At 42.1% G+C, this 26665-nt stretch overlaps 1 long non-coding RNA gene across 2 annotated transcripts; it reads left to right on the top strand.

Annotated features, from left to right (window-relative positions):
- The first annotated feature begins 1708 nt into the window (after window positions 1-1708).
- LOC106558536 lies at window positions 1709-10598 on the top strand. Of its 2 annotated transcripts, none has more exons than XR_005356281.1 (4): window positions 1709-1836; window positions 3776-3866; window positions 9799-9962; window positions 10135-10598. It is a non-coding gene; the product is annotated as an uncharacterized LOC106558536 (long non-coding RNA). The 2 variants fall into 2 exon arrangements; XR_005356282.1 differs by lacking the exons at window positions 9799-9962; window positions 10135-10598 and adding exons at window positions 7178-7272; window positions 8667-8990.
- Window positions 10599-26665: the final 16067 nt, after the last annotated feature.

Genomic DNA, 26665 nt, shown 5'->3' with positions numbered 1-26665 from the left:
GTTTTCTCTTGGGCTGCTCCTCATGGTGGGGTGCAGCCGGCTGAGGAGGTCAGAGAGAAGGTTTGCTTTAATTATTTGGAGTCAGAGGAACATTTCCAGGTGTGGATTCTTGACATCATGTGTATCGAGCTAACGTGGGAAGTGGCTTTCGCAGGGAGCTTCCTCATGACATGTCTTTGAGTGCGGCTCACCAGGACTGTGCATTATTTGGTAGGTTTCTGTATCATACTTTGTCATATTTATGACGTTTGGGTTTTGTCACTCTCAGTGTTTCACGTGCAGTTTTGGTGTCATGCTCCTATATTAAGTGACTGAAGTTAAAATGAAAAAATTTCTAAGGGACAAGGATAGTCCTAGGATTGAATATTAATTATTCTGTGGCAGGCCACATAAAGCGACTCACTGGTAGTCAGAAAAACAGTCCTTAAACATGACAAATTGATTTTTTTTTTTTTAGGGTAAAGGACATACACTATTACATTTGGTATAACGTGGCCTAGCTACACCCTACCCTGAAATTCATTTTTTTAATGTTTACTGGAGCAAGCCCTCAAAGTGAAAAAGATGGGGATTATTTTTTTTCCCCCTTCAGGTTTTCTTTAAATCTTTCCTTGTTTTGGAGGAACGCTTTGGTGCTCCCTTCAGCAGCACATAGACTAAAACTGACTAGAACAGAAATGCCAGAGGATACACAGCTGAAAAAGCCCACCTTCCCCCACCGGGCCAGGCCACCGTGCAGAGAAATCACAGGAAGTGCTGGAAATGACAATTGTTCCTAGGCTGTGACTAGAAAAGTGGGATGAGCTCCCCCATTTGTGTCGTGCTGGCTTTCGTGTGGCCGCTAATGAGAGGAGGCTCCTTTGTGTGTTGAGAACCAGACGTGGTGATCTTAGGAGGCCACAGGGTGCTCAGAGAGCTACGATTTATATGAAGTTTCTAAAAACAAACCCGGGCTGGAAATAGAACCACCAAGACCAAGCTATTATCGTGTATCTGTAGGCTTCGATGCTTCTTCGCATTCGTGGACTGAACCTTTCTAGATCCATCCACAAAATATTTATTGTGATCGTCCTCTGTGCACAGTGATCCGTCGGAATACAAAGCGAGTTAGCACGGAAAGCCATAGTCAAGAACAAACACATTTTATTTTATTATTATTATTACTATTTTTTACGATTTTATTTATTTCTTCATGAGAGACACACAGAGAGAGGCGGAGACGCAGGCAGAGGGAGCAGCAGGCTCCACGCAGGGAGCCTGGGACTCCAGGGTCAGGCCCTGAGCCAGACAGGTGTCAACCGCTGAGCCCCCCCAGGCGCCCCAACACTTGCACTTTAAAGTGAGTGCTTCTAATAAACATACCCTGCAGATCTTTCGAGGAGAAAGTTCCTAATTGCATGTTAAGTGTGGGGAGAGCTTCCCAGGGGAGCTGCTGGGATACGGAGGGTCAATGGGCCTTTGGGTGCGGGGTGAGCGCCTCTGTGCAGATACAACCTGGGAAAGGCCTGGAGATGCTTCCGTTCTGCTTTCTCCACCGTCTCCACCAACTTGGCCCGAAGGATGTCTTCCGTCTTCCTAAAAATGCCCAGGAAAGGAAATCCTGCAGAGCCACTAGCGTGTGACCCACATTCCCCGTGGGTTGAGCAGGGAGAGTTCAAATCCTGGCCGCCTGAACTGCCGAGGGGGCTTTACAGCCAGCCGGCCTCTCTCCTGAGCGGGGCCTCCCCGGCCTCCCGCCCCTGGCCCCAGAGCTTTCCCGGGGAGCCAGTGGGCATCTGTGTCTGCGGGAGCAAGGCGGCTGGGGGCGCCAAGCGGCTGGTTCAGCTCTTCTGTAAGGTCAGAGGCGTTGCTTGGAGAAACAGCGGGTGAGGCCTGGAGGCTTCAGGCCACTGCGAGCCGGGCCTCACTCGCCCGGGCCGCTCCTGGGCCTCTGGCCTCCGAGGGCCGTTGGCTGGGGGGGAGGCCGAGGGCAGCAGGTGCACACAGCTGAGACCTGGTTTTGTAAAATGAAGGTAATTTTAAATAACCAACCGTTTGTTCCTCCGGGCCTCCCTCTGCTTTCAGGAGCCAGCTGTAAATAAAACCCTGGAAGGGCTGAGACACTGGCCCTGCACATGATGTCCTGTAATTGTGACCCTTTTGATTTTGTGGTTTTATTTATTTTATTTTATTTTGTTTTGTTTTATTTTATTTTATTATTTTATTTTATTTTACTTTATTTATTTCTATTATTATTATTATTATTATTATTATTATTATTATTATTATTTTAAGACCGACTTTGTGGTTTTAAAGATACCCACCCTACCTGTACCACTTACTTGTGGGATACAGTTGATCATGAAACTTGGCTGCTGCTTCATCTTTTTTTTTTTTTCCATAAAATGGGAAAAATAATTTCTATTTTGTAGCTCTTGTGAGAATTAGACACACCGCACGGAATATAAAATGCCTGTCACATAGTAGTTGCTGAATAAAGTGCAGCTCCTGACAGTAATAAAAACTGTCTTAAAAAATAATAAAATAAAAATAAATAAAAACTGTCTTTGTAAACCCCCCCCCCAAATGCTAGCTTACGTTGCCCTACAAGTGCTTTAAGGAGGCTCTAGACAGGGATCCCTGGGTGGTGCAGCAGTTTAGAGCCTGCCTTTGGCCCAGGGCGCGATCCTGGAGTCCCAGGATCGAGTCCCACGTCGGGCTCCCTGTGCATGGAACCTGCTTCTCCCTCTGCCTGTGTCTCTGCGCCTCTCTCTCTCTCTGTGTGTGTGTGTGTGACTACCATAAATAAATAAAATTTAAAAAAAATTAAAATAAAAGAAGGCTCTAGACAGCAAAGGAAAAGCACTACATTTCAAATTGAAGTGTTTTGAATACGATATTGCAAAATCTCAAAACGTGTGTATGTGCTCTGGGTGCACGGAGGCTGCGGCTCACACCCAGTGAGTGAACTAGTTTTGTCCGAAGTGGGCTGTTGACATTCCAAGTCGTGCAGGGATCGTGTACTTGGGAAGAAAAGAGTAGACCTGCTTTAAAAAGATTGTTTATCGTCTTTTAAAGTTTTTATTGGTTGTGTGCATCATTTATACGACGTGCCGGTATAGCAGTAAATACATAAATTATATAGATAAGTATGTATCCATTGGAGTTATCAACATAATTTCTAAAAACTTTTTAAATTTATGACCGTAAGAGTGGGGAAGTCCTTGATCTAAAGGGCCCCATCCATTAGAATAAGAAAATTCTTGTTGAGTAGGTGTCTTGGAATTTCATCTTAGTAAATCTTTGAATGTGGGCTTGAGAATCAGCAAGATTAAAAAATAAAGACCCTTTCAAAAAAATGTATAGAGAGCCTTATTTTGATTCTTACTCTACATCTCCTTGCTAGTAATCTTCGGCCCTGGTCTGTATTATTCAAGTTTCTTGGTTTTGCCTTCTAGCTCCCAGTTTGAAGACTTAATACAGTTTAGGAACTAAAAGACACCATAACAGAACCCATCTGTCTCAATGGATTTCTGGAGTTTGTATTGTGACCCTCGCACACATTATATTCTTGGTTTAGGGACTACTGAACCGGTGGGGAAACACCAACAGCCCATTGGCAGGATCCATTTTTTGTGGCTCGAGTGAGGTCACGTTCTCGGTCATGGTTTCAAGTCATGTCTTTTGAGAGCACGATACTGCTTTACCGTGAAGAACCTTCTTACCCCCAGTTCTTGCAGGTAGCCATCTCTGATTGTTTGAAGACCTTTTTTTTTTTTTTTTTTTTTTTTTCCAGCTCATTAGCAGAATTCCTGATCACATTCTCCGGCTCGCGATGCCCTTACACATCACATCTCCCCAGAGGTGGACTTCGCTTGCACGGCCAGGTACATTGTGCATATGGTTGCTCTCCTCTCCTAGGGGGTTGGGGCGGGGTGGAGAGTAAAACCAGAGACTGGTTGGTGCTACATATTATTGCCAGCATCTTTGGCAACAAAGGATAAATCACAAGGACAAAAAGTCATGTAGAAAGTGGCTTCTAGCTCCCTCTTTGCCCTGATGCTGTCACAACTCCTAAGAGCTGCAGCTGACCCCACCCCCCCTCTGGGCCCAGGCTGCTCGTGCTCAAGCACGGAGTAGAAAGCAGGGGGTTGACTGTAGTTCAAGGACCCACGTCTGGTGACCCACACGTTGTTCTTTCCGTCTTTAGGGGCTGCCGGCAACTGGGGGCCTCTCCTCAACTACACAGCATAACTAGGCCGTCCTCCGACAGTCATTGGCCATAGTTAACTTGGCTACACGTAGCCACAGCTAGCTTCCCATAAGGCATCTGTGTTAGGGATACTTAATAAGACACGAGGTCCCTTTCATCATTCTCTTTCTCTCCTTGGAGAGAAGAAAATATGTCCATGTACCATGTTTACATCTCTTCATTACACCTGCTTGGCTGTCCTCTCAATGCCTGGTCCAGGGTCTTCCTTTCTCTTTCTTTCTTTCTTTCTTTCTTTCTTTCTTTCTTTCTTTCTTTCTTTCTTTCTTTCTTTCTCTTTCTTTTTCTTCTTTTTCCCTCTTTCTTTCTTTCAAGATTTATTTATTTATTTTTAGAGAGCGCAGGCACATGCACACATGAAATTGGGGGTGTGGTGGGGAAGGGGCCGAGGGAGAGACTCTCTCCCCCAGACCCCTCTCTGAGGCTCCATCTCAGGACCCTGAGATCATGACCTGAGCCAAAACCGGGAGTCAGATGCTTAACCCACTGAGCCACCCGGGCGCCCCACCCTGGTCCAGTTTCTAGTGTGTATTTTTGGTTTAAGGGTTGGTTTTGTTTTGCCCCGGGGTAAATTGAGAACCTAGAGGGGAAATTTTCAAAGACTTCTGCAGGAGTTTTCCTGACTTGCTAACAATGCCCTTATTTGTTGTCTAGCCGCTGTGCAAACTGGCTTTGACAAGATCCGCTGAGAATTTGGCTTGTCTTCTGTTGTCATATAAAAATATATATATTAGCCCTCTTTTGATCTTTTTTTCCAAAAATCTCTTGTGACCGGTACAGCTTACTTTTTCATAGCTTTGGAGGTAAACACACATTTATTTATTTTTATTTTTTTAATGCACGACTATAGATTCTTCATTCTGTAACAGAGCCTCAAATGCTATTAATTCCTCTCTTTAAGGTTTCGTGATCTATCTGAAAGATTGGGTATGCTGACAAAAAACTTAAAAGCCAACTTTTATTTGGTTGAACACGGTAGACAGAAGAGCCCATTGGGCTTAAGTCTGCATTCACCATACCTCTGAGCTGCTAGCTTTAATAAAAACATCTGAAGCAGTGGGGTGGAGGAGGGTGAGCCTGTGAGGGGACCTTTCCGAAATTATAGAAATTCTCGAAACATTATGTACCTCACGGCTTTTTAAAGCAGTGTTCCATTCATACCAATTTAGATACATAATCGAAGTTTATAATAGCCCTCTGTGCAGTTGGTTGCTCCATAAAAATCTGTACTAACAACAACAAAAAAATCTGTACTAACAAGCATCTTTATGTGGGCCATCTAATGAGCAACTCCCCATTCACAGCCTTGCATTCAGCGTACCTGGGAAGTCTCGTTGCCCCTCTGCAGGCCTGCCTCATACGTGGCATTCCTCATATGCATTCTGTCCATGTCTCGTTTTGAAATTAGTCACTGTTTTATGTATATATTTTCCCTCGGACAATTTCCCAGGTTGAAACTGCCTGGGGTCATTCAGATTATGCATTGAGAACCTACTGCGTGCACGTAGGGCATTGACCCTAGACCAAATTTTAGGAGTCTTTTAAGGATAATGGTTAATGTTCAGGAAGCCCATGAGTTTTCCTTAAATTAAAAATAGCATGCTCTTTGTTTTGTGTACGTATAACCAAAGGTATCAGGCGGTTGGGTTATCGTGCAAGATATCCTCTGTTTGACAATTTGATAATAGTCATTTGCTATCACTGATGTACTACTACTCAAGAAACTTTGAAATTACCATTCTAAAAGGAGATGAAGAATCCGCACAAGTAAATCATTTCACTTGATGTTTGAAGAAAGAGGTGAATAAAAGGCCTCAGGATGATCAAGTCAGCCCATGTGTGAGGCCTTCCGGATAATGGCTCTAGATTTGTTCAAACCCTTATGACACTGATAGTGCCAGAAATGAAAGGAGCAATGCAAACAATGTGGAAACTGAGAAATCTAACTTGGTTCAGTAACACTCACCTCTTCTCCTTTTTTTTTTTTTTTAAATTATCACCTGGTTTAGATTTAAAAATAACTTTGCAATTGTAGACTTCCAAGTTTATCCCAATGTTCTCAGTGCTGTGGGCTATATGCGGAGGCACAGTGTGTGTTAACAGTACTTTTGTAACCATCTCGGGATTTTTAAAATGACTTGTTATTTCTGTGAAGTCACCAAAAAAAAAAAAAAAAAAAAAAAAAAAAAAAAAAAAAAAAAAAAGAAAGAAAAGAAAGAAAGAAAAAAGTGACTGCTGAAATATGCAAGAATTAGAGCAAGGTGATAGAATCTGGAGCACCTTACAAAAGCCTGACCTTACACTTGATTTAACTCCCACACAATCTTTTCTCCTCAAAAGTTTAATTGAGCTGCACTTCGTTTTTGTTGATTAGGGTAATTATGCCAGAGTGACTTTAAAATCTCTTTGCATGCACCGCTTGCCTGGAGCGGGAGGACGGGAGTGTCCTGCCCAGAATCCGGAGGGCAGGGCGGTGGGGTAAGGGAGCCAGGTGAGGCGAAGAAAGCAACCACCTGTGTTCTCAGGAGGCTCAGCCTCTCAGCACTGCTAAGGTCAGTCATTGAGTTGAAAGCCCCACAACTGGAAGGAGCCAGGTCAGTCTGATTATGGGGTGGAGAGAACAGGGGCCTTTGAAATGGGACACAACCTGGATTTGAATTCTGGGCACGAACCCTGGCACTGACCCGTTGAGCTGTATGATCTTGAACCAGTGAATTGGAGACTCAGTTTCTTAAGTCTATCGTGGAGATGCGAGCTTACGTGGACATGTCTTTGCTTAGCACAGTGTCTGGTGCAGTAGTTACTCATTTTTTTCTTTCCAGCTTATGATAAAGGAAGATATCTCTTCACCTTTAGCATATAACTAAGGATGAATGCATCACTCTTTTTTTTTTTATTGACTTTTCATTTTTTTTTTTTAATCATTAGAATAATGCTATGGCATTTCACACGCTGTGAAAGTTCAGTCTGAAAACAATTTGGGGCATATTCTTCTGCTGTGAAGAACAAGCCATTCTCTCAAGGTATTTTTGATATTGTGCGCTAGAAATGATGCTGCCAACGTCAAATTGGAATTGCTTTTCCAAGAAGAGTGTCAAGCAGTTGTGCATTTGCACCTAGCTGAAATCTGAAATGCTTTTCATTTCTCTCATTTGTGTGACTCATTTTCGTTGGAAAGGCAATTCATAAAAACAATGCATAATCAAACCTGCCTTTCAAGATACGACATTCTCTAGCCCACTGATTTAATTTTCTTTAAGAACAAACAACAAACAAAAACATCCCAGCCCTTTCAAGACCAAACGTCAAAGTATTTTATAATCCAACAGATTATAAAATTAATAGGATTATCAAATTTATAAATATTTAAAAAGCATTTCTAAACTGCTTCCTAACCTAGACCTATATGTTAGTTACAAGTTAGATTTAAGTATTTTCCTGAAGTTTCCCAATAGTTAATTGGATATCCTCTTGGAATCAGATACTACAGTGTAGCTAAACCAATTAAATTGAAGATTAATTTAGAGATAAGTGTTGAGGTGGAAATGTAGCCTCACCTTGGTTTCAGACAACATCACCTTTTAAATCACCTTTTAAGTAAGATATAATAAACCTTTAGTCCTGAGTCTTTTTTTTAAATTATTACATCTGCTTCATATTTGGTTCTAGAATAAGACCGTTCAATCTTTCCTTTCCATCCTAAGTCATTAAGTGAATGCTCAGTGGGATCCCAAAGATGGTTTTGGTTCATAATTATATCAGTTTGTGAATTCAGTTTAGGAAATACAAAAACAATTGCAAATTTAATCCTGTAGATCATGGTCACTAGGTCAGCGAAGTTAATTTTTACTGACTTTATTGGGGTAGAGGATCTTGTTCTCTGTGTGACCCCCCCAACCTATTTAATTAATACTTGATGACACAGCCGTTTTATGGGTTTGTGCCATGAAATTGCTTATTTTGAGAGCAGCAGGTTTCTCTAAGGAATATTTATCTTTTTTTTCCTCTTTCTCTAGCTGCTACAAATCAGAAACTTTCTAGACCAAACTACAACTATTCTGATAAATATAACCTCATTTACACATTAAAAAAAATGTCCTGTTAGGTCTAGTCTGTCACAAGGGAAATATTTTTTTCTTAACATACAAATGAGGGAGCTGGGTTAAATATAGCAGATAATCTTAATGCAGTGAACATGCTGAGGACCCGTAAGTATGGCTATTTTCCAATTTGAGTTCCCTAAATGAGGGCAGTAGGCATAGGAACCCGTGGTCAGCTGGGATGAATGAGCAGAAACAGTGGTGACCTTTGCATCAGGGGAAACACATCCTTCTGCTTCTGGCTTTTCACAGCTTATGTGTTTGTGTTTTTAGTGTATGATTGAGCCTGAAAGTTCATCTCTAATCTTGATCCACAGGGAAATGGCAGGAATCCTAACCAGCCAAATGATACAAATTTAAATTTCCTGTGGAGGAAAGGTCAGTAATGCTCTGCTCGCTGGGACGGTCTCAGCGCAGCAAGCCATCCTTCTGATTAAAATTCCCATTGAGAGCTAGTGGTATGTCTGATTGAAAAACTAAACAAGTCCTTAATCACCTAGATAAGATGACGTCATTGGGACATCATAAACGGCCCAGGAGATGAGAAACCCCTCTCAAATACCAACTTCATTTCAAAACCGAGAAACAAAAACATAGGGCCGCGTTCCACAGCGACTATTTATAGTTCTGTGATGTAAGACCTCCAGCTTCCTATAATTCCCATTGTTCTCTAAAAATAAAGACCCATTTAACTGAGGAGGACTGGCAAGAGATCTTGTGATGGATTTCAGTTATTGTTCAATGTGCAAGACGAGGCCGAGGGTCACTCCGGCGTGTCAGCGCTGCTGGGAGCCTCCGGCTTGGTGTGGCACCCGTGGCCTTTGCCCACTGCACACACCTGTTTGCACGCTGGTACCATGCAGGAAAGAACACTCTGGTGGTTGGCTTCTGCTTCCCTAGGGGAGAGCCTCGCCCTCTAACAAGATGAGCACACAGCTGGCCTGTGTAGTTGGTGCTAAGCTAAACAAGATTTAGTTCCCTTGCCCCATCCTTAAAATTCTTAGTTTCTTTCTTTCTTTTTTTTTTTTAACCGTGGGAGCTTTGTATCTGTATCACCTACATCTAACCAGGACCCTCCTATGAAGTCTAAGATAGCCCTTATCCTGAATTTAAAATAATCTCAGAGGGGGGATCCCTGAGTGGCTCAGCTGTTTAGCAGCTGCTTTTGGCCCAGGGCGTGATCCTGGGGTCCCGGGATCGAGTCTCGCATTGGGCTTCCTGTGTGGGGCCTGCTTCTCCCTCTGCCTGTGTCTCTGCCTCTCTCTGTCTCTCATGAATAAATAAATAAAATCTTAAAAATAAAATAAAAATAAAATAAAAAACCTCATATGCACCGTTTTAACTAGAGGCCAACAAAATGATGTTTTACACCCTCGTTCATGTTCCTAATATTAGCTTTTCCTGTCAAGGAAAAGTCCCTTCTTACAGTTTACTTCTTTTCTTTCGCAGTTTCTTATGGGCACTACGGTGGTGCCTGCTGTTTCCCTTTCTTGCCAGCCAGAAGAAAGTAATACAAAATAAAAGTTAAGAAAAGACACACATGCAGACGAAGTGCCCTTCCAGTCTTGTTTTGGAATCCCATAAAGCCGTGGTATCCTTCCCACATCTGTGGGGTAAGCAGAGCTGCCAAGGGGAGCCAGGGGCAGGGCCTGCTTCCACAGAGGCCCTGGGAGTGAGTCCTGGCCTGGGCCTTCTCACCTTGTCAGGGCCGAGGGGCTGAAGGAGAATGTGGGGATTTCTCACGATCCGTAAACCCTGACATTTCGTCTTTAATCTCCTTTTCAGCGTGCACTGTGTCAGACGATCTGAGGAGGCACCCAATTACAGTCAGAGTTGCATCGAAAACGGCTCAGGAAAAGGGCTTTCTTTTCGGGAATGTGATAGCATATGTGTTTTCTGAGCTTTTCGCTTTTCATGTGAAATTATAATAAATTGTGCATGAAGGTGAAACACTGAGGGTGATGCAGCCCTTATTAAATTGAATTTAGTGGATGGTTAATTCTGATGATGCTGAAGTATTGCTCACTCTGAAGTAGCGACATCGGTGCCAGGAAAGTCCTTGATGCGTTTGGCATGGAGCTGTGACATTTAAGCTATTAGGCTGGAGGGAAACGTGAACAGAGCTGATGGGGCGACGGCTGGTCTCACTTCTAGTGCATCTGGGGAGCTCTCTGCGTGCCTGATTATAATGAAGAACTTTACAGTTTTTCTATTTAGTAAATATATACCATTTATATAATATAGAGAGAGATTATGGTGTATGTATATATAGTACAGTGTATATATAGATTATATATGTAGTATGGTATATATCTAGATTATTATATATATAGTATATACAGACTATAGTGTGTATATATAGTATCATGTATCTACATAGATTTAGAAGACTAAATAAGTTTGGGATAAGTAAGTTTGGGATATATATTTAAACATCGAAGTCAACCATTTTCTCTTACCAGGACCAACGAAGCTGAAATATATGACCAATGCTTAGTAGATTTTCAGAAGCAAAATGCTTTCAAATATTGAAATGCTTTAAAATGGACACCTGGGGGGTCCTTGGGTGGCTCAGCAGTTTGGCACCTGCCTTTGGCCCGGGGCGTGATCCTGGAGTCCCGGGATCGAGTCCCACATCAGGCTCCCTGCATGGAGTCTGCTTCTCCCTCTGCCTGGGTCTCTGCCTCTCTCTCTCTCTCTCTCTCTGATATACATAAATAAAATCTTTAAAAAAAATTAAAAAAATACAATGGACACCTATTGTAGGAAACAGTGGACACGTGGAGACAAGTTCACAGACTGAAAACTTGGTAGTTTCTTCGTGGACAGACAACTCAATAATTAAAATGGAAAAAGAATAAATAAAGTCCTTTAAACTCTTCTGCGGAGCCCGATGCCTAAGCTCACAGCGCGAAGTGAGGCTAGTGAACCGCAAGGAGGTGAGCAGGGCTTTTCCTTATTATTCCTGCAGAATTAGCTACAGACGGTTGTGTCTTAAGGGACCCTTTTGAATTTTAACCCCAATTCCACAGGCCCACTTTTAAGGCCTTGATCTTGTGAAATTACTTTGTTTTAGTACCGAGTGGGTTTTCATTAGTGAGTCTTCATGTTTCGGAGAGAGCAGGAAAGTCAAAACTGCCTTATCTGCTTGGTGGCCCTAAGTGCTTCGCTGACACCGGGGAGGTTTGTGTGTGGGTTGTGTGTGGGTGACCGACCGTGGCATCCAGTCTCCGCCTCAAATGCTACTCAGGCAGCATCAGGTCACACAAGGATGTCGGGAATCTGCAAGGGTGGATTATTTTCAAGAAGGTTCCAGATGGGATTTACTTACTTAGTTTTCATTTGCAAATACATCCAGTTTCCAAGGATCAGATATCACTATAAATAAGCAAAATAACAATAATCTAGACCTGTCTTTAGTGATTTGTAAGATAGACTCTTTTTTTTTTTAAGATTTTATTTATTGATGAGAGACACAGAGACTGAGAGAGAGGCAGAGCCACAGGCAGAGGGAGAAGCAGGCTCCATGCAGGGAGCCCGACGTGGGACTCGATCACCCGACTCCAGGATCAGGCCCTGGGCTGAAGGCAGGGGCTAAACCGCTGAGCCACCCAGGGATCCCCTACACCCTCTCTTTCTATCTGGCTTTTTGACTTGTTCCTACAATTTCTTTGGAGTCTAGAAAATCACATCTCTCATACTCAATAATATCCCTTGAATATATTTGACCAAATTTACTATATATATAGTAAATCATATATATGTGATACTAAAATTTCAAATGTTTAAAAGTAAGTTTAAAAATCTCTACCAAAAAAATAAAAATAAAATAAAAAAATAAAAAAATAAAAATCTCTACCAGGGCATTATTTTAAAAGCTTTGACGCCTTTTCCTGCCACCTTATCTAAAGTTGCAAAACTATTTCTGTCTTAATATACTTTTTTTTTTTTGCTTTATTTTTCCTCTTAGCTTTTATGGTTATCTGACATAGTAAATATCTTATCCTGTTTATTTTCAGTTTCTTTCCATCAGAATGTAAACTCCATGAAGGCAGAGATTTCGTCTGGCTTGTTCACTGTTATCTGTCTGTTGCCTAGAATGGTGCCTGACACAGAGTTGGCACCAAATGAAGATTTGTCAAATGAATAAATACATTTTAAGAGCCACAGCATCGTTCATTCGTCAGACATTTATTTGGCGGACACGGCGTGCCCTATGGCTCGTGTAAGGACCTATCTTGGTTTGCGAGTATATTTACTTATTTGTTTTGGTTTGTGAGATTTTTCATTTAGTTAACACTTTATTACATGTGCGATTTCAAGCACCCTAGTGTCTAAGGAGTCTGCAATTCTCAGTATTTGTGTTCAACAGAGCCCTACCGACCTGTAGGAATTACCACGTGCATTAAAAAGATTTCTACGGTGTAGGTTAAATACTGAAGGTATCCGCGTGAATCACTCTAAGTGAATCATGTACTTTTAGAGAATGGAAGGAACCAAAGGAAAGAGAAATCTTCAAATCCTACAATCATGCCTGCCCAAGTTAGACCACACTTTCATCACTTGACAATTTTGAGAGGACGTCAGAGCCCCGGGAGCAGGTGCCGAGGTCTGAAAGCTGGGCTCCAGCAGCTGTGTTACCTTGGGGGGCCTGTCCCTTAGCCTTTTTGTATGTCAGTGATCGAGTCTGAAAAGTTGAGTCGGGTGAGGATGAAAGGAGGTCATCCGTGTACAGTGCCTAGGACTGTGCGCGCTGGTGTCAGCGTTGGTGTGGCTCAAGTTCAAGACCATGTCTCTGCTTAGCCTGTTTTTGCATTTCTTTTTGTTTTTTGCTTTTTTTTTTTTTGCATTTCTTTTTGTATCTGAAACAGTGTCTAGAGTATTTTTCTCATGTAGTAAGTGAGTGACTAACTGAATAGAAATATATTCAATGCATTAGCATTCTTTTTCAGAAGCTCTGTTTTCTTTGTGTGTGTGTGTGTGTTTGTTTAAATCAAGTACCGTGTCATTCACGCTCTAATATTTTTGCTTTATTGGCAAAAGGAGAAACAATGATTATTAAATGCTGTCTAATTCTCTTAGCCCAGAGTTGCTCTCCCTCTCTAGGGGAGCAGGGATTTCTTTTTTAATAATAAATTTATTTTTTATTGGTGTTCAATTTGCCAACATTTAGAATAACACCCAGTGCTCATCCCGTCAAGGGGGAACAGGGATTATGTACCTTGTGAACCCTGTGTCCCAGGAATGAAAACCAAAGGACGGTAGTTTGTAAATTCAAGAAGAGTTTAGGGGGACAGTTTTATATATTTTTAAAATATTTTATTTATTTATTCATGACAGAGAGAGAGAGAGAGAGAGTCAGAGACACAGGCAGAGGGAGAAGCAGGCCCCATGCAGGGAACCCGATGTGGGACTCGATCCAGGGTCTCCAGGGTCACACCCCAGGCTGAAGGTGGAGCTAAACCGCTAGGCCATAGGGCTGCCCTAAGGGGATAGTTTTTAAGTGCACTGTACCCTTATCACCAGACTTGTATCTGGCTGGTGCTTCTGGAAGATGAACGGATGGTGCAACAAGCAGCCGGGGTCCTGAGTGCTCCAAGTTGCAACAGGATCTCCATCCGACTACTTCTTGGCGATGGGATTTTTAATAAGTCCCCTGAGTTTTTAGAGAAGCAGAAAAGAGTGAAGAGCAAGTGCAATGTAGCTAGGGGCCTTGATGTGAATCACGCTGCCAATTAAGTAGCTACAGATTTTGGGCCAAATGGCCCAATCCGTCTTAAAGTCTTGTTTTTTTTATCTGTATATTGGCTGTATATGGTTCTCTCACGCTTCTGGTGACCTAAGATGTAAATTGAATCCCTTCACACTGGTTCATGAAAAATGCCCAGTACGTTGCTGTTGCTATTGTGATGGGTAACATCAGCATCTACCATAAGATTTAGGTTTAAATGTTTTAAAAATGTTCTTACCTACTTCGTCTGTGGCGTTTCATGCAACACTCATGCCTCCCTGGAGGGCAATCTGTACCTTCTGCTCCTCCTTCTCCTCTCCAGCACCACCTCCCCACTCAGACTCTGCGAGTGATGCTCACACAGCGCACCTGCCCACATCTCTTACTTTGTACTCATGAAATGCAAGAGTCAGAGGAGGATGGCAAAACGGGCCACTTAGCGAATGCCACACATTTCATCTTTCAGAGCTCCTCCACTGAAAACATACCCACCTACACCCCTCTCTTCTCAACGATGATTATATCTACTCAGTGCTTATCATCACAGAATTCTAATGCTAACTGGTGTTTAGTCCAGGGACAGAAAACCGAGAGCCTGGGGGCCAGTGCAGCCCAGAGACATTTTCTTTCACTGCCCACGGTTGGCTTAGGTGGTGTTTTAAAAAGTTGGAATTCAAAAAAAAAAAAAAAGAATTAAAAAAAATTTTTTTAAAAGTTGGAATTGGTAATTTTTTTTTAAAGTCAGACATTTCAAAGTCAGACTCACGAATGCTGCTGGCTATTCTGGTCAAGGGGGTCCTCGACCAGATAACCCTCAAGCCCAGAACCCCGGAGGCAACACTGGTCTGGACAGTAGTCTTCCTTTATCTACACCTGCATGGCTGCTGTCCATGCAAAAATCCAGTTACGGATCACAAAGTGAGTTAGTAAAATGGGTGACAGTGCAAGTTCTAGTTTCCAGATTCTTTGACTCCTGTTCTTTTCATCTTCTTTAGCTAAAATTCATGGAAGATCATTATTCGGCTGAGGACAGGTCTTTATTTTATTTTTTTTTTTTTTATGACTAATCTTCAAACGTCTTGGCTCATTATCTCTCCTGGTTAGAGCATTAGCAAGTCTCAATGAAATCACAGGTTCCATCTTTCTCTTCAGTCTTCTTTCTTTCCTTCATTATGTTTTGTGGCTTCTAGTTGGTCCCTGGACACCCCCTCCCCCAACCCCCTCCACCACCACCACCACGACCACTGTACCCATTCCCAAGATGTAAGGCACTGGCGCTGCTTGCAGACAATATTCAGAATATAAGGTGACTTCTTTTGATACCATTCATCCAGAAATGGCAAATTTAGATGTCGGCCCTTCAGAGCCTGGAGGTTAACTTGTGTCTGTGATGGGCTGGGGACACGTGAGGAAGGAGCACAGCCATCCCCCAGGTGTCAGTTGCAATGAGGGAATCCTGGTGCTGTTGCCGCCTTTTATGCTTTTGTTTTTGAGGAGAGGCCCCAAATCAAAATCTTTTTTTTTTTAAGATCTTTTTTTTAACTTTATTTATTTATTTATTTATTTATTTTTATTTTTTATTTTTTATTTTTCCAAATCAAGATCTTATATGAAAGCTCTGACTTTAAATTTGGCTCTTAATTCCCATTTTTAAATGAAACTGTTCTGTCTAAAAAGAACAAAGGATCAAGTATGTGAGTCCTGCCAAGAAGTGTGAGTTAAAAAGAAAAAGGTGGTGGTGGGGGGTGGGGGGCGGGGGACAAAAATAATCCCTGCTACCAGAGGGGCAAAGGGAGATAGACACAAACAGCATAAACTATGGACTCGGGTTTGAATCTCAGCTCTACTGCTACTCCTCTGTGACTCTGGTCAAATTACTGACCTCTGACCTTCAAAACTGTCATCTGAAAAATGTGAGGACCAAAGGAAGAATGTAGGTAGGATGCACAGCACAGAACAGGTACTGAGTTGATCTCAGCTCCTTTCTTCTTTGTTGGTATCATCTTGGTTTTGGCAGGACAGTGTGTTTGAATTTAGAGCCATATACTTGCTGCTTTGTTATTTTTCCCCCATCCCAGAGGCCCAGGAGAGTGGTGGGTTGAAGACTGCTCCTGCTATCTTGGCTCTCTTTGTCAGATGCTCACTTTGCTCACTTTGTCAGATGCAGGACCAAAAGTCATCCTCTACGAGGAGATGGGCTCTGTTAAATGTTACCTGGTACAATTAGAAGACATTGCACACGAGTTCTTATTTATGGTATTAAAACTGCAATCAGCAATTAAAATACATTTCAAATATGATATTATAAGATAACAATTCACTGAGAGAAAACTATGCTATATTCCCAAGCAGCATTTCAGTTAAAACAACACATACATATCAGAACAATCCAGAAATGCTGGAAAATTCAGATGTTCCGCTTTATTTTTAGACATTATTTCAGTTCTCATTGCAAAAAGACATATTTTATAGTTGGTTGGTTTTTTTCTGGAAAAATCAAGATAATCCCTACTGGATTTGGATGAACTTTGAGAGACTCCTAAGTACCTTTTTAAATAATGAAAGCTTTTAGGCAGAAGGGTGAGAGGAGAAGTGCCTACCTCCGCCCTTACCGTTACCATTGGCTGCTGGGGGTGGCGAGGGAGGTTAAGTAACTAAGGACAGAATTATGAGATTTAGAGCCTCTGTCTATTGATTCTGTTATCATCCAGTTAGAAATTAATTCTTTGATTGGTAACAATTATTTAGCTAAGGTTGGAAACAAGAAAAGCCACAAGGAGAAGAATGGAGCCAGGGGTCACCAAACCAACCATACCCCCTACTGTGATGATGCCAGAGGCGGGGAATCCCCTCTCCATTTACAGAAGCATTTTACACATGCTTCTCCCCCTCTCTCTTTCTCTCTCTCTTTCTCTCTCTCCCTCCCTGTCATCTGATGCTATAGAATGGCTTTCCATCTTTTTGCCCTTAGCAAAGGATGAGTAATTATAGATACATCCTTAAAATTTTTTTTCTTTTTCTTTTTTCTTTCTTTCTTTCTTTTTTTTTTTGCCTAGTGTATGGCAAGTCTTATTTTCCCTAGGCATATCTTAGTTCAGGGGAAATGTTCCCATGGCAAAGAAAAATATTCGATAAAAATCTTTTTATATATTTTCCTATAATTTCTCTTGTAGCTTAGAGTGGTCTGGGTTGTGTGATGTAGCCGTTGCTAGGGAAACTTGCTTTTTAGTGAGCAGCAATTTTCCAAAGCAGATGCATTTCCTCTCTTACTAATGAGTGTGTAAATGGTACCTCTATTGCTTTTTGCCTCCATATTTTGGAAACAACTTGAACTATTTGCTTAGGACAGCAGACATCTGCTTTATAAAATTGAAGCAGATAGGCTCCTCGAATGTCTTATTTATATGCAACTTGTGCTGCATATTTCAAAAGCACATTTGCTGTTTTGCACTTTCTTGTTAGAAGACATTTTACACCTGTTAATGGCAGAAATAATTGCTCAGATTAAAAAAGAAAAATAGTCCTCTCTAAAAGGTTTCACTAGGTTTGGTTGCCTTGTGCATCTCATTCGCACCAAGCCAGTGGCAGAGAGGGGAGCTTTCCTGATTTGGGCTGGGCAGCGGGCTGGAAGTCGTGCCACATAATAGCAAACTGAATATTGTTATGCAAAGTTGAGTGGGAGCAAGGCTATTTCAGAGGCAATAACGTTTCCTTCCAGTTCACTGATCCACTAATTTCTATTCACTTTAAACTGCTCTTGTATTTTTCAGAGAAAAAAAAAAGCTATTTTCTACCATTTGCACTGTTCTAATCTTTGGCTTTGAACAGAATCCGTGTGGATAATAAGAGGAATGGTCACCCTCCTGCTTTTACAGGCAGCTGGTAATGGGTCCAAACACATGCAAATAAGGAGTGGGGCTATTTCCATAAAAGGTGGAGCCACATGCCCTCTAATTATGCTCTCAGATTTTAGACAGAGGAGAAAGATGGATTTAAGGAATTAGGAAAGGGAAAAGGCCAGAAGAGGAGGGCAACAGCTTGGGTAACATAAAAGATTATCTGAGCAAAAGACTATGTACTCACATTTTTTTTTTCCTAAGTATCTCCCTCCCTGAAAGAGTCCTCAGAAAGTTTCTAAATTTGGTGGCTTTTTTTAAATAGTACCACTGAAATAAAAAAAACTATTATTCTGCTTCTTAGTTTAAATGTATAAGAATGGCCCTCTGATATGAGTATACAAGATTATATATGTTTTTTTCTTTCTGTTAAATCATTTATTCATTTTTTTTTTCTTGGAAGTTTTGTACCTCTTCACAATCTTCCTTAAAGGGATTAGAGCTGCATTAGCATTGGGTATATTATGTGAATGGTTGTATGGTTTGAGATCTCAGTTTATTAAACTTGAAGCTTTTTTTTTTTTAAATCAATAGTGTACTTTCTTAAAATAATATAGTTTCAAGCTGACTTGGCCTTCTGGCTGTGGCACGTGTAAGGGAGGATAGAAAGGAATCAGTAGTTTTCTCATGTATCTCATACAAGATTATCGAGAGGATTCTAATGTACACAGAATGAGAGCCAAATTTCCCAACAAGTTAGGAACTTTCTCCGTGGGTTTGATGAGGTTGCTGCCTCTTTCCCATTCCTGTATTGAGAATGTAAATTACTTGCTTCTAGGAAATTATGAGAATTATTTTTTCTGAGTTAGATATCAGAATAAAGTTTCTATTCTTGACAAGCTTTTTTTTTTTAACTAAATTCTAGACTTCATTTGGATTTCACCAGTTTTTCTGTTAATGTTTCTGCTGGTCTTTGACAGTTCCTCAATCTTTTCTTTCTTTCTTTCTTTCTTTCTTTCTTTCTTTCTTTCTTTCTTTCTTTCTTTCTTTCTTTCTTTCTTTCTTTCTTTTCTTTCTTTCTTTCTTTCTTTCTTTCTTTCACCGCCTCCCCATAAGACTTTGATGATCTTGAGGAGTACTGGATACATATCCTGTAGAATGTGTCAAATCTGGATTTGTCTGATTTTCTTTTTTTTTTTTTTTTCAAGGTTAGGCTAGGGTGATAGGTTTGGGGAAGAATATCACAGAGATGAATTGCCCTTCTTGTCACATAGTGTCAAGAGAACATATCCACATTAGGATGGTCCCAATACAATGATTGGGTTGTTTAAACAGGAGACATTTATTTCTCACAGTTCCAGAGGCCAAGTCTCAGATCAAGGTGCTAACAGATTTGGTTACTGATGAGAGCTCTCTTCCTGGCTTGTAGCCAGCCATACCACTATATCACCACATGGCCATGAGAAAGGGAGGGGGTGTTTAAGGAAGTGGGGGAGAGAGAGAGAGAGGGAGAGAGAGCGAGCACGCCTTAGTGAGAGAGTAAGTTCTGGCCTCTTCTTCAAGGACATGAAGATCATGAAGATCTAAAGCTAATTCACTTCCAAAAACCCCACCCCCAAATACCATCTCATTGGGGTTTAGGGCTTTAACATATGAATTTGCGGGAGACACATGCAACCCATAATAGCCCTCATCCAGTGTGACTGGTGTCCTCATAAGAAGAGGAGATTGGGACATAGGGACACATAGACCAGACACAACCATGCAAGGATACAACGAGAAATTGTCCACCTGCAAGCCAGGGAGATTGATCTCAGAAAAAACCCAACCTTGCCAACACCTTAGTCTTAGACTTCCAGCCTCAGAATCTGATCCAACCTGGGCTAGTATGGGGAGAAAGGAAGAAATGGACATGGAGGTTTTTGCTGAGGAAGTCACATTTAAGCTGAGAGCTGAGAAAGCCAAAAGGCCAATGCGCTGATGGCAAGGGCAGAGCATCTAAGGTGAGGCTGGCGAGGGGGTTGGGCACATGAGAAAAAACAGGGATCTTGCCTCTTTCAGTTGACATACTGGTTAATGTGACATTAAAGATCCTCTGAGAACAGTGACTTTCAAACCGCTCCCAGAATCCTAGGTGTCCTTGGGGTGCACCACTGCCAGGACCTCATTCTAGGAACCTCAACCTACCTCAATGGGAAAGATTTGCTTTTATCATGCAAGCTTCTCTTAGCATTTTTGCTTATAGGACAGGTTCTACCCAGACAAGGTTTGAGATCTTCTTTTCTACAACGTGACTTTTATGTTCTGCGACGTGATACTTGCTCATCCATCACGTGGGCATGTTTTACTTTATTTAACCAATTCCCCATAGCTGCATATTAAGGTTGTTTTTAAAGTTTCATTAATAAAAACCCCAATGAGCTTCTCTATTCAGAGTTTTGTATACATGTAATGACTCTGTGCAACATTCTTTGCTCAGAATTCTCTCCACATACACATGATTCCATTTTTAGGAGTGGAATTAGTGGGCCAGAGACTATGTCAGTCATAATGCTGCATAATAAGTTGCCCTCAAAATTTAGAAGTGTAAAACAAAAATAATGTCTTATTGTTGGGTCAGGGATTCAGGAATAGCTAGATAGGGTCTTTCCTGAGGTTGCAGTCAGATGTTGGCAGGGCTGTAGTCATTTGAAGGCTTGACCAAAGATGGAGGATCCACTCCACGTGGCTCTACATGTGGCTGGCAAGTTGGTGCGGTTGTGGGTGGGAAAACATCGTTCTTCTCCACATGGGCCTCCCCACAGGGCTGCTTGAGTGTCCTCACACATGATGGCTGATTTCCCTAAACAAAACGTTCCAGAAAGCAAGACCGAAGCTGCATTGCCTTTCATGACCTAACAAAGTAAATCACAGCTCTTACGTCTGCCATTTTCTATTGGTCACTGTGGTAAGCAGAATAATGATCTCTCAAAGACGTCCTAAAACAGTGGAGCTTGTGACTATGTTTTGTTTTTTTGTTTTGTTTTGTTTTTTAATGGCAAAGGGGAATTTACAGGTGTTGTTAAGGTAGGATTTTGAGATGGGCAGGTTAGCCTGGATTATCCAGGTGGATCCCGTATCATCATCACAAGGGTTGTTTTAGGTAAAATAGGGAGGAAGGAGAGTTAGAGAAGGAAACACAACAGACAGGTGTGTCAGAGTGGTGCGATGGCTGGCTGGAAGGAGCCCACGAGCCAAGGAACCTGGAAAAAGGCAAGGAAACAGATTCTCCCTCAGCGACTCTGGAGAAAACATACGCCATCGACCCCTCCATAATGAGTCCACTGTGACCCATTTTGAACTTCTGTCCTCCAGAACCTGAAGACACTAAATCTATGTTGGTTTAAGTAGCTACGTTGGTTGCAATCGGTTACAGCAGCAACAGGAAGCTGCTGCAGTCACGAGGCTGTGATTCACTGGGTGGGGGAACCTACAGGAAGGAGCGAAGTCCCGGAGCCATCTTGGATGCCACAGAGGATGTGTCTGCTTTTAAGGTATTGATCTCTCTATTGTCACACTGCTCCCTAGAAAGATCTCACGAATCTCGACAACCAGAAATTTGGATAAATAGAGATTTCAGCAGGATCAGAGGAGGTGTCTTTCGAAGAACAATCTTCCCAGCTGCTGCATTCTCTGGTGGAGGAGAATACCAAGGGGCAGTAGGTTCTTTAACTGCCCAAGTTTCTTTCCTTCTGACCACATGGGAGGGTAGGTAGCGAAGGGGAGGGCGACAGCCAGAGGCCCTATCCCTATCTTGGTGTTTCCTGAGCCCCTTTTCTTTTCCCGCCACAGTTTATTCTGACCTCCTTCAATAAAAGTGGGTTCCTAGTCGCAGGACCATAAATGTCTTTTCTCCTAACAGAATTTAAGAACTCCGAGGCTTTAAAGCCAAAAAATTCCTAATTATTAGACGAGTTTTCTTTGTTCCCCTTAAGCATTATTCAGAGATTTGTCTCTCACCCAGGTGAACATTTTCATACTGTTCCAAAAAGAGGAACTTGAAATACAGACACGTGTGTTTAAGAGAAAACAAGTGATCTTCATAGCAGCTGAGGTGAGCATATTCTTTGCAGAAGGCAACGTCTCTGCTGGGGAAAATTTTTTAAAAGCTTATCTCTGGCTCCCTGTTGATCCTGCCTAATATCTGAATGTGCTTTCATAATGTCGATATTATATTATAGTCTTGGGCCGCAGTGAGTGAGGAAAGACTTATTTTTTTCCTACAGAGTATCTGCTGCCCAACAGAGAAATGCCGAGCAGGGGTCTTCCTCATTTTAGAAGTTATTTTTTTTTTTCCTAGGAGATAGGAAATGCTTTAAAATGAACTAAACCAAGAAAGGAGGTATGCTAGTAAGCTGATGCTATTTCCAGCAAGGAAGTCTAGATCCCTCCGAATGCTCTCTCAAGTTTTCCCCCACAAAACTCACACCGTTTCTCAAAGGGGATTTAGAGGCCACTTCGTTCCTTTCCTCACATGAAGGAAAAATCTGAAGGCTAGAGGCTTGATGAGCTGTAAAAACTCAGCATATTCGATTACTAGGCCGAGGACTCGACTGAGGAGAATGTATTTTATTTATTATGCAAGTGGTTTTCCCTTTACTCTCTCTCTTCTCCCTCTTCCCTTATAACCAGACAGGAACTTCCAGTTGAAAACTCTTGGAAACTATACCTCAAGCTTGTCTAAGCCAAAATGGTGTTCACTGAGTAACATAACTTTAAAGATCCCCAGGTTGGTTTGGTGCCCATGACATTTGACTCAAGTGCTTTCTCTAGGCCCTGACTTCTCTCTCTGTGCCTTGGTTCTGTACCCTCTGTGTCAGAGCCATTTTCCAATGCACTCGGTTCCTTACAGTGATATGAGCTTCTCATTCTCCAGGTTCATGTCCAGTAGGAGAAAGTGCTTGTCTCTCTCCCTGTTGCCAACCACGTTTCCCGGCATCCCATTGTCTTTGACTGGGTCCTGTGCTCATCACTAAACCAATACTGTTGGGCTGTGAGGTTACATTACTCTGCGTTGTCAGACCTTATCCATGTGCCATCACGCTAGAGCCATGGATGGGTAGAGCAACACTTCTTGAATCACAGGGAATGAGAGTTCAGGGAACTTCTGAGTATTGTTACCAAAAGAAGGGCAATGGATGCTGTCTGGTCCCCAAGTTGCAAATGGTTTTCTGTATTGACTTTTAAAATTTCTTCCTTATTGAGCACCTATAATATACTAGGAATGTAATAGGGGTAAAACAGTCAAACACATGGAGTTTGTAATCTGAGGGAAGGAGTACGAACAATCATTAAACTAAATAACCTCACAAACAGGTGAAGTGAAAAAAACCCCATCAAACATTAACGCTTAGTGTTTGTCCCTTAGAGATATATGCTGTAAACGTAGATATCATGCTGCGAGGTCTGGGATATTTTCTTCAGTTTACTGGGTGTGTGGAGGGGGTTGGGAGTATAGATGAAATAAAAATGGGTTGGTTATTGATGAAGCTAGTTGGTGGGTGTGTGGGGATCCATATACTATTCTCTCTGCTTCTGTATGTGTTTGAAATGTTCTATAATAAGATGTTTAAGAAAGTGGTCCCGAGAAAAATATGCTATTGGATAAGTGGCACGAGGGGGGAAATATGTATGATAAAGTGATATTTATATATATAACATATATCATATATATGATGTACAGGGGGACCCAACCAAGTTTCAGTGGCCAGGAAAGGGTTTCCAAGGAAGTGATGTACTTGTTCTAATCTGGAATAGGACTAGTAATGAGACATAAGGAGGACTGTACATAACCCTCCTCTCCTGCTTGAGTCTGGAAACAATTGAGAGGAAGACAAAGACAGATGGAGATCAAAATATCAACTTTATTAAGGATACAATTTAGGATCAAGCTTACCTATATAGTCAGATAAGCTTGCTAATACTTCTCTGAATTGAATTTACGCTCTGTGACTTCAGGCAAGATTGCAGACCAGAACACACCCTCATGGAAGCTGGAATCGGGAGTAAGATGAGAGCTGGGCTGGGTTTACTCAGGCCCTTCTTGCCAACATCTGCTCCTTATCCTAGAATGGAGTGAGTCAGAGTGGGAGGAAAAAGACCATAAATGTCACGATGGGAATTCGTCATGAATGGGCGCATGAGGAGTGAGAGGATAATGTTCCTGTCTTAACAAGTAGTAGTAAACCTGGTTAAGGTGGGGTGGGGTATGTAGAGAATAGAGAAGTGTTTCCTGGGTAAATAAAACAGTATGTGCAAAGGCCCTGTCGACAGCTTTGAACAAGGCCCTGTGCCCAGCGTTGGGGGATGGTGGTGGATATAGGGATGAACCAAAGTTTCATCTCCACCCTCAAGTTATCTGTGGATTTTATGGGAAACAAACCCATAAAGATTCAAACACAATAAACAGGATAAACTTAAATACTAATAATGGAGGAGTAAGTGCAATAAAGGTTAACATCATAGAGGAAGTGGAGATGAATTCTGGGCCTGTGCTAGTGGAGGAGAGGGAGAAGGAGGGGAAAACAGAGCGAAAGAGGAAGATTGGGAAAGCCTTCCTGGAGAAGCATTTATTTAAGTGGTCTTTAGGGGTGGGGGAAAATTCCCATAAGGGGAGGAGCAGAGAAGGACACTCCAGGCGGAGGGACCTGCATGGTGCCTCTTCTGGCCTATTTTTGCCCACTGTTCCCACCTGTATAATCGTCATCGTCTCCACAATGTTCCAGCTCCTGAGGGAGAGGAGGCTCCTCCCATCACCTCCCCTGGGTTCCAGGAAGCCTCAGAGCACACACCCCACATTCAGTGCCACTGGCCTCCTCCTGCCACTGTCCCCCACACGGTGATCCTACCCTCAGACTTCCTGATGCCGCTGCTTAGATGGCTTGTGTGTGGGGAGGAGGCTATCAGCGAGCCAGGATGCAAGTCCATAATTATGATGGTTTTATTAGTGGTTTGAGGTCCAGATTGCAGAGGTTCAGAATTTGTCTCAGCAGAAGGGAATATCCTTGGGTGAGTCGCAGAGGAGTGTTCATTGTATGCTTGGCTGTCACATGGAATGACACTGTCATCCTTTTCTGAGCCGCCTACTCTCTCAAGCTTTTAAAGAAACAAGCTTGAGAGAGTGCCTCTTTAGAAGTGGGAGGAATAGTGCGAGAGAAAGTTTCCCTCTCAGGAGCACATGTGACAAGTCTTTCTCTGATGTCTTTTGCATAAATAGTGGGATCCCCACGTAAGGCTGTTTTTCTTAAATAAAACAATAGATTGAAAGCACGTCTGTTTTCAAAGATTCACCCAAGAGCTAGTAGCTATTTTTAATACTTTAAGGTGTTTTTCTTGCCCTAAAAGAATTTATATGTGGCAAAAGTGCAGGTGAGGCCTTGCTGCACTGAATATTTTTGAGCCTTTTGGCATTCACAGCCCCAGTTCACAGCAGGCAGTTTTTGGGGACACATACCTACTAGGGAATGGAAGAGGCATGCTTTTCTCAGAATGCCCAAAGGGTTTATTGACAAGCTGTTGTCGACCACAGGAGACAATTTGGAACAAGTCCTCTATTACAACCTCTCGCGTTCCAGGCCCGTCTTCGGTGATTCTCCTGCAGACTCGTGGCTGTGTTCACCATGGGGTTTAAGAGTTACTAACTCCTGTGGTATGAGTCGCTGAATTTCCTCATTTTTGCCAAAATTACATCCTTTCAAACTTGGGGGTTGTGATGGTTGGTTTTGTGTGTCAACTGGACTGGGCCAAGGGTTGCCCGGCTAGCTGGTAAAAACATTATTTCCTAGGTGTGTCTGTGGGGGTGTTTCTGGATGAGATTTGCATTTGAATCAGTAGACTGTGTAAAGCAGATTGTTTTCCCCAACGTGGGTGGGCATCATGCAATACTTTGAGGGTCTGATTAGAATAAGAAAATGGACGAAGGGAGAATTCTCTGGCTGGCTGGCTAATTAGGCTGGGCAGTTGGTCTTCTGCTCTCAGACTGGGATGTACGCCATGGGTGCTGCTGGTTCTCAGGCCTTCAGATTTTGGATTGGGATTATCCCAAGGCTCTTGTGACTCCAGCTTGTAGATGGCAGGTGGTGGGACTTCTCAGCCTTCATAATCCTGTAAGTCAGTTCCTTATAAGGAACTTATCCTTATCTCTTTATTCTGCATATATATATATATGTATAGACACCTATTATTTCTGTTTCTCTAGGGAACCTTAATATTAGAGTCAATAATGGTATAAAATTGTTTGATTTTTCACAAACACATCACGGAGTTTTCTTTTTCTGGACCAAAGGATGTTCATTCTCAAGTAGAAGGACTTTTATTTTTCTGTCTGATTTTCCATGTTACTTCTCCCTTCACCCCACGGTACTGCTCATCTTCTCATTCTTTTTGTTTCAGATTACATGTTTATAGTATATCGCGGAACTTCTAAGTCTCGTCTGAGTATTCTGGTTTATTCATATCCATCCTGGTAGGGATGTTCTGGAGAAGGGTCACAGGAGTTGAAGTTTTTATTTGGTCACTTCAGAAATAAGTCGCATCTCTAAAACTGTTAGCTTAAGAGTTCCTGCACATTTTGAATTAGGAAATTTTGAGGCTATTAGAGAATACAGATTTCTTAAAAGCTTTAATTATATGGTCGATTTACTCATCCATGTATTGAGTGCCAGGGACCGAGCTAGATGCTTCAGAGAAAAGAGAGAAGATTACCATGTTG

This window comes from Canis lupus, chromosome 3 (assembly GCF_011100685.1).
Source record: "Canis lupus familiaris isolate Mischka breed German Shepherd chromosome 3, alternate assembly UU_Cfam_GSD_1.0, whole genome shotgun sequence".
Classification (NCBI taxonomy): domain Eukaryota; kingdom Metazoa; phylum Chordata; class Mammalia; order Carnivora; family Canidae; genus Canis; species Canis lupus.
This window is presented reverse-complemented; position numbering and strand designations above follow the sequence as displayed.